Here is an 8,688-nt window from a genome sequence, read left to right on the forward strand (position 1 = left end):
TATATAAATACAGGCCATTTACCATTTAAATAAATGCAGATGCTTAATAACACAAGCTGTTGCTACGAAATTGATCTAACCTTGTTCATTCTTTTATAGAACCTCACAAGACATTACAGAAAGGTCACACAAGAATTATTTGGTAGAGGACTATTTTTGTGTGTGTGCATGTGTTTGTGTCCATTTTTTGGTTTTGTTTTTGTGTCTCCCACAGCCTGTCATTGCTGGATTTTAGTTCAGCAGATTTAGCCTGATAAACTGGCAGATAAACACAGAGGCCACACAGTAAAATGTACTGCCAAATTTTGCACCATTCGCTAATATGCACTTCTGAAGGAACTTTGGCGGAGACATTCAACTGATGTCTTTTGTTTTCATGTGTGAGGATCGTTGGGGGGGGGGACCTTGAGTTGACACTGTTGAAAGAATAGGGTCTAAGGTGAGACTGAGACAAAAGATAAAACTTTGTCTTTTGAGAAAGCCAAGGGTGTGGACAACAGTTATGGAAAGTAGTCCCCTGCTGAATAAAGGTCTATCTACTAAAGGGAGAAAGAAAGTGTTGAGTACTGTTCACTGTGTTTCCATTAAAATTAAATTTGACATGACAAATGGCATATATCAATAAACAGTGAAGGTTCAGTTCAGTGTCCCATTTTAAGATACTATGGAAATTCTGGCTACATGCAAACAAACACAAAGTGTTTATTTGGAAGAGTTTGTGATGAACCATTTGGAGAAAAGTGTGAACCTATGATTATTATCATGTGTTGTTGTCTCCATTTGTTTATTTGTTTTTTTAATAAGGTTTAGATGTATGCAAATATCATTTTTATCCATGCAATTTTTTGATTGCTCTATACATAACAAATGTGAAAAATATTGTTTTTCTTTGTTTTGTTCAGATGTGACTCAGGCCACCACTCAGACAGGGGAAGAGTTGTGACAGATGTGTGAATATTTTATAATAAATGTTCTTGTTTTAAATTTTGGTTTTCGTTGACTGTTTATTCATCCTTATGGTATATGTGTCATTAGTTTAAATTCTCAAAAAGAGATGTAGGAAGACTAAGAGGAGGATGAAACTTTTTCACATGAAATGTATAATAATAACAAGTATTGTGAATAAGAAATGCGTTTCTAACATAGATGTTTATGAATCAAGATTTATAAAACACTAGTTATGTAACTGGTATCATTTTGGCTTTAAAATAAAAACAATCGAACTTGTGTTTTATGAACAATTTGATGTTTTGATAATAATTAATAACTGCATTCAATGTCACTGATAGTTTTAAAGACATTAATATTAAAATGTATAAATTACACTTGAAAGCTGTACACTACTTCATTTTCAGTGTTTGTGAGCTTTTCCTTGCTCAAAAGCAAGGTAAGCTTTAGGTGACACTGTTGAAAAGAGTAAGGTGTAAGGCGAGGGAGATGTTCAAACTGAGATGATAGATAAAACTGTGTCTATTGAGAAGGTCAAGATGTGGACTACAGATGTGGAAATTAGTACCCTGCTGATTAAAGCTTTTAACTAGTAAAGGGGGAAAAAGGTCTTGACTACTCTATGTTGTGTTTCCAGACTGTTTTTTAATTAAAACATGAAAACAACTTTGCTGTCCATTTTGACAGCTTCTTTGTTTGACAAACAAGTATCCTCTGTAGTTAAATGTAGTTTCTACTAAATGCATCAAATCCCCAAGGCCAAGTACTGCATACCACACGAGGACCTTAAGAAAGTTATTCATGCTTTTGTGACCTCTTGATTAGACTATTATAATTCCCTTTACTTTGGTCTCCACTCCACCCTTCTTTATAGATTGGAGCTTTTGCAGAATGCTGCAGCACGTTTTTTCCCAGGAATTGGAAGGTTTGCCTCTATTACCCTGGTCCTTCCTGACCTGCATTGGCTTCATATCAAATATAAGTTAATATGAGCATTGAGTTTAAAATTCTGTTGCTTACCTTTAAAATCATAAACAGTACTGCGGCATGTAACCTTAGGAGAGCCGTAAGACCATCAGGACAATGACTTTTAGTGCAGCCTAGATCTCAGCTAAAGCAAAGAGGTAACCATGCTTTTGCCCTGGCATGCCCGAGACTCTGGAACAATCTTCCTTCTGCTATTTGCGTCTTTTATTCCATCCATTCATTTAAATCAGGGTTAAAAACTTAACTGTTTGACTAAGCATTTTCAGTGAGTTGTTGTTCATTCCCTTTATTTTATTCCCATGTTATTTATCTTCTATTGATGTACCAATGTATAAATATGGCCACCTTATATTTACAAATAGTCATTGATTGTGTTTTTTTAAATTATGCTGACATAATTTATTTCTCATTTTATCTGTATTGTTTGTTTAATTATCATTTCTATTTTGTTAGTTTGTACTCTGTTATGCTGTTATGTTTGAACCTTGTTGTGAAGCACTTTGGTGTACCGTATTGTAAATTTGACATGACAAATGGCATATATCACGGGAAATTCATGTAAATAGAGCTCCTCCAGATATTGGCTTAATTTTTATATAATAGGAAGTAATTGAGTAATGCTGCTTAATTTTTGTAATAATTATTGGTTATTTTGTTTAAAACCAACAACAAACAACCAGTGTTGTAGAAAAGTAGAACCCCTAACCTTTCCCCCTCCTGACCCCTCCTCTTTAGTTTTACACTCCCTTCCTTACAGTGGCAGTGATTGGTTAAATCCTGTTGAGTGATGTTCTCTTCAGGTTGGGTATTTAGAGACTATGGCTTAGATATTTTGTCTTAAACTTTATTGCACGGTCCTAGGTATCGGCTGAATCATCCTGTTTCCCCTTTTCGGCTCTTCTCCTTCTCCACGGCATCCTCCTCCTCTTCTTGGGCTTCTTCTGTACATCCTTTCATGTGTTGTTAATTATTAGTCCTTCCCCCAATGTCTTTATTCCCCACAATCCATAAAAAGGTATAGTTGACACACTCTGCAATGTCACCTTTTTTGATAGTAAAAGACCCATAGCCACAAATCTCCCATAACTCTCTGGAGGGGATTCAGGCTCCAAGAGAAAAGAACTTTATCATTTTGGTTTTCTTATTCATATCAAACAATAATATGTAACCCATGCAATTAGTATTTACAATAAACCATCACACTGTTAGTGTTTCACTCTCTGTTCAAACCAGTTATCATGCAATTCTGTTACGGGGACTCATGGCTATCAGGAGTACATATACCACTTTAATCTTGACTTTTTAGTCTTGGATTTTTTTTTTTTTGTGACAATTTGCCCTGTAACACAATTATGATCTGTTCCTCCACATATACATTTCTATGCTTTAACAGCAAACAACAGATTTCCAGACCATTTTCTTGGTTGAAACTTTCTTTATTTCACACTATACCTCTAAAACCTTACCTCTATAAGTATATTCTAAGGTTTTATTCAATTTAGCCTCATATAACAGTCGGAGAATACGATGAGGTATCCGGGCTTGGCTCCTGAAAATTACAACAGGAAATCCAGATCTTTCTGCCCTCCCTCCCTCAGACATTGAAGTCTCCACGGATTATTTTAGACCATATTATATATACTTCATATTAACAACATCATAGGAATACAAGATTATTAAGATCCAAACCCATAACAAATATATACAAATAAAGAACCAGAGAAACGTATTTCCCACAAACGTTTCTCAGGCAGGCACATTCAGACCCGTTGGCATATAAGTTTTCAGTCTGTCTATCCAGATCTTCTCCATCCTCCTCCGCTGACCGACCGACCAACCCGGATTAGCCTGCAGGCCCATGATGCTCAGGGCCTCCTCTGTGTGTTCCCTGAAGTGGATGGCCACTGTGGAACACGGCTCACCTGCCCGAACGGCATACAGGTGTTGCTGTAAGCGCCCTCTCAGGCAGGCCCCAGTTTCCCCCACATACATTATCCCACAACACCTACACTGTATTGCATAAACCACATTTTTTACCTCCAAGGAAAATCTTCCAGAGACCGCCCAAGAGGCCCCACTATGCGGATTGTTAATCATGTGGCTATATGTCAAAAAGCGCTTGAGTGCATCAGGTGGTTCTCTTTCCCTCCCCCCCCAGTTTGGCCCTAACCAAAAGGTCACCCAAACTAGGATTTTTCCTAAAGGCCTTAATCAAACGTACCTCAAATACACGACCCCGAGTTTTCATGTCACCAAGGTTCTGTTGGACACCGGCAAGAAAAGGTTTGTAACTCTCATGGAACGTACTAACAAAAGGTAAAAGACTATCCCTTTCAACTTCATCCCCGATGGCATTTGGATCGAGAGGAGTGCCCTTATCATCCTCCTCACGGGCGCTCGGAGTGCAGAGGTTCGAGAGTGTATCTCTGTATACTCTCCTCAAAAAGGAACGTGAATAGCCCCTCCTTCTCAAACTTTTAAACAATATGCGCGTTGCATTATTGAAGTCCTCCCTTTTACTGCATATCCTGTGAAACCTTAATATCTGTGATTTTACAATCCCTCGGAACGTGTGAGGTGGATGGTAACTGGATTTGTATGAACGCATGCGTATCGGTGGGCTTAAAGTATACTCTCGTGTGCAGCCTCTTCTCCTCCTCCCCCTCCTCAAAAAAAAAACCGTAGTATCTAAGAAATTAATCTCAATATGGCTATACTCATACTTCAACTTTATTGATGGGTGGTGAGTATTTAATATATGTACAAACTGATGGAAGGTGTCCTCCCCGTGTGCCCACGCGCCCACAATATCATCCAAGAAACGTAAATAAAATACTGGCTGTAAAGGGCACTTGGCCAGCGCCTCTCTCTCCCATTCGCTCATATAAATGTTCGCGTATGAAGGAGCATATCTTTGGCCCATCGCCGTGCCCTCCATCTGTAAATAGACTTTATTTTCAAATTGAAAGTCATTATTAACCAGGCAGATTTCTAGCAGCTTCAGAATCTCCACGTCCGGACGCGCAGCATCCGGATAACGGCGGAAGATATTGCTGACTGCCCTCAGACCCATTTCAGTATTGATGTTCGTATACAAACTATCAATATCTATTGTGAATAAAAATGCATTGATGGGCACTGACATAGAGCGAATGATATTTAAAAAATGATATGTATCCTTGAGATAGCTCGGGTGCCTATTAGATAACGGCCCGAGAAACGAATCAATATATTGCGAAACATTATATGTGGCGCTACTACAGTCCGAGACAATCGGCCTCCCGGGTGGAATTTCAAATTTGACAGTCCAAGTATCGGGGCTCTTATGGATTTTAGGCAAGAGGTAAAACAAACGCAGGCGAGGATCATCCGGGCCCAAGAAATAGTCACGTTGCTTAGCGGAAATATGTTTATTATAGTACAATGAATAAATGATCTTCCTGATACTCCGCTGCACTTCAGATTGGATCGAATGTGAAATACATTTATAATACTTTGTATTGCCCAGCTGTCTTTGGGCCTCCAATCTAAACTGTTGTTTATCCATGATGACTATTTTGGACCCTTTATCCGCCGGTTTTATCACAATGTTTTCATTCTCCTTCAGTTCCCTCAGAGCCTGCCGTTCCTCCCTCGAGAGACCGCCCTCCCCACCCACCTGCGGCCGAAATGAATGAAATAACCGGATATCCCTCTTTATTAGATCTCTGAGCGATTCACTCAAGGTTCCCCACTCCGGCTCCCAAACGGATGGCTGAATAAAGGGCTCTCTACAAAAATCATCATTATCAAAGTAGTCCCTCAACTTTAATCGTCTATGATAATAATGCAAATCACGACGGAGTAGCTCTCGGGAGAAACTACGCGGCTTTGGGCTGAAAGTAAGGCCCTTCTCTAATAGACTTAGTTGTGCTGACGATGGAACAAAAAGCCTGGAAAGGTTTAACACGTTGGAGGAAGAGGACCAACTTAAATCTAGCAGAGGAACAGGATTCATCTCCTCAATCCGCTGCTCCACTCGCGGTTCTATCATCCCTCTAAACCCTCACTAAGTCGCAGGCTTTCGCACCAGCTCCCAAAGATTTTTCCAGCAGTCTCCTTCGTCCAGTGAATACCATCTGCTGTAGTGTGAAAATGTTGCTGTGATATACATGGCAAATAATTGTAATGCGTGCTAATGAAATTATTAATCATGGTGAGATTATACTGCTGAGTTTTGGACAATGACTTGGAGAAATGGACGTGAGCTACAAAAATATCCGCATTCGGAAACGCGATTTTCGCACCATTCACCACCCTACGCAATTGCTTGATCGAAGTCTTTTGAGGGTCCTGATCCTTATTATTTAGGCCTATAGATAGCACCACCAGTCCCGTATTGTCACATACCAGTGCTGTCTCCAACAAGTTGAAGAAATGATAGAAATTCGCACCCGGATAGCTCTCCACTTGAATCTGATCGTTATTGAAGGGGGGTATCCTACTTAGATTAGAATCTCCCAAGAAAACTATAGGTTTATTAACCTTAATTCTCCAATCCTGCAGTTTACGACTAACCCGCGCCCGATGGTAGGTTGGCGTATGCCACACCCTCTCCACGCTCTTCGTCTCGGCCCTCGCCCCAATCGACTCTCACCCCTGTGGGCTCGCGTCTGCTGCGATCCTCAGTTTGCTTTTTTGACCCCACGGTTTTAAATTCTTCCACAGAGTCATTGCTCTCATTATCTTCCTCGCTCAGGTGAAAATTGCTTTTAATATTAAAATAGTAGGGATCAGCGCGGTCCAGTGAGTCACTGCTCAAGGCGCCCGCTGGCTCCTGCTGTTGCAGGGCCTCAATCGTCATCTCACCCACTTCCCTAACCCTAACCCTCTGAAGAAGCGACAGCAGTCGCGAAACGTTAGGGATGCCCCTCAGACCAGCGTGAACCAGGGTTGTAACTCCCCCAGAACAAGGTAATTTGGAGTAAAAACAGTTTTTTTAGCCTCACTTTTTTACTGGGAGTAAAACACAATTGGTTCTCCCAATGTGGGCTTAAATTGAATGATTGAACAAGGCAGTGGGTAATTTAAGTCTCCCACTTTTTGGTTTTAAACCTTTTTATTTAAACTAAGCAGGAATAAGCAAAACTAGCCCTCCCAATTCATATTTTACTTTTTTAACTAAGTGGGAGTAAGTTAACATAGCCCTTCTGCTTCAAGAATTATCTTCTGGGGAAAAGGAAAATTAGTTATTGAGCCCTAAACCAGGAAAGTAAGATTTCTTTTAACCCCCTTCTGGATTTTAAGAGGGGAGCTCAAGTGTGTTTTTAAGCCTATATCTTCCTGTGGGAACTACATAAGACTGCAGCCATCCTAAATGAACTCCAACAAAATAGACTATATAAAGGAGTAATATTATGGGGGAAAGGACACGGTTAAAAGAAACCCAAAAAGGTACAGCACACTGTACAGGAACCACGGAGCGGCAGGCGAAGATGAAATGCATTATGGTGAACCGCCCAAGCTGTTACTGGTTATCACGCATACCAGAAGACTGCTTCGGTGTGATCCAGTGGACTCAGGCTACACGTGGAAAGGCAGGTGAGCTCTCCGGTAAGACTCCTTTTGAAATCCAGATGGATGGGGGTTGGAAGAGGGTCGTAAGAGCTGGTCTGAGGGGACAAGCAAGGTGGGGCAGGGGGGAGAGGTTGATGGACATTCCATTTTTGAAAGCTAAGATAGGCACTTAACATGTAACACAGAGTATGAGTATGTTCAGGTATCTTTTTATGGGTTGGGGAGGAAGGAGGGAAGGATAGTGAGGGAGGGATTAGGTGTAGCACACATTTTTTTAGGAAGATATCTAAGATGAGGTTTTATTGGATGTATTATTTATGAAAGATTTTATTGGTCTTTTAACTTTTTTCCCCTTGTTTTTGTATCTGGCCTGGTTAAACATAGACGCCTCCACCACACGGGAAGATATATGACACAATCAAGGTAAATCACAGTCTAAACAGACAAACTATAGGGGAGATGATGAGAAATGTCCAAATATGAGTAATATCCCATGGTACCACACAGATCCCCTTTATTCTAATAGATTAATAAAGTGATACCTTAATTGAGGCAGCATAGTTGAAACTAACATTGCTGCCATTGAAAGAATTAGTCATGGAAACGTGTGGTTGTATTATTAAAGGAGGATGCTGCCACATTGAGGAGAGGGCTAGATTGACTAAAGGGATGTAATTCGGCTAGTTGGCCTTTAGGACCATTCAGGACGAATCTGCAAGAACTTTCAGGCAAAGTGTCCAGTCTGGAGATGCAGCTGGAACAGGAGAGTCAGGAGAAAGAGACGGCCCTGTCAAATCTAGATGTGGAATAAATCAGGACGAATAAATCTAACCGAAAATCGTCCGTTAATGAATATAGCATCCAGATTGACAGCTTCATCAGAGCGGGTCTTTTAGATCTACACAGGACGGCCTGGCAGACATTGGAGGAGTGATTCTTTTATGCAATTCGGTGTAAAGAGGGATGATATAGTTCTGTTTTTATTATTTATTAATAATTTTATCCAATTTTATTGGTTTTTATGTTTTTTATAGAATAAATGTAGCCAGCATTGGAGGCTAAATTTTGACACTGACGGGTGGGCTGATCTTCCCTCACTGAGGAAAGTACTAACATTGAGGTGTGAATAAAGAGTTCAACTAAAACTAATATAGTGTGAGTGCTGTGGTTACTAACAGCTGCATGGACTCTGATATT

At 40.2% G+C, this 8,688-nt stretch overlaps 1 pseudogene; it reads right to left on the minus strand.

Annotated features, from left to right (window-relative positions):
• Nucleotides 1–5,964: 5,964 nt before the first annotated feature.
• Nucleotides 5,965–7,420, minus strand: LOC147304655 (uncharacterized; annotated as a pseudogene).
• Nucleotides 7,421–8,688: the final 1,268 nt, after the last annotated feature.

This window comes from Aulonocara sp. 'chitande type north' Nkhata Bay, linkage group LG22 (genome assembly GCF_057382095.1).
Source record: "Aulonocara sp. 'chitande type north' Nkhata Bay isolate Kocher_YH1m ecotype deep benthic linkage group LG22, A_spYH_male_GT1.1, whole genome shotgun sequence".
Taxonomy (NCBI): Eukaryota; Metazoa; Chordata; class Actinopteri; order Cichliformes; family Cichlidae; genus Aulonocara; species Aulonocara sp. 'chitande type north' Nkhata Bay.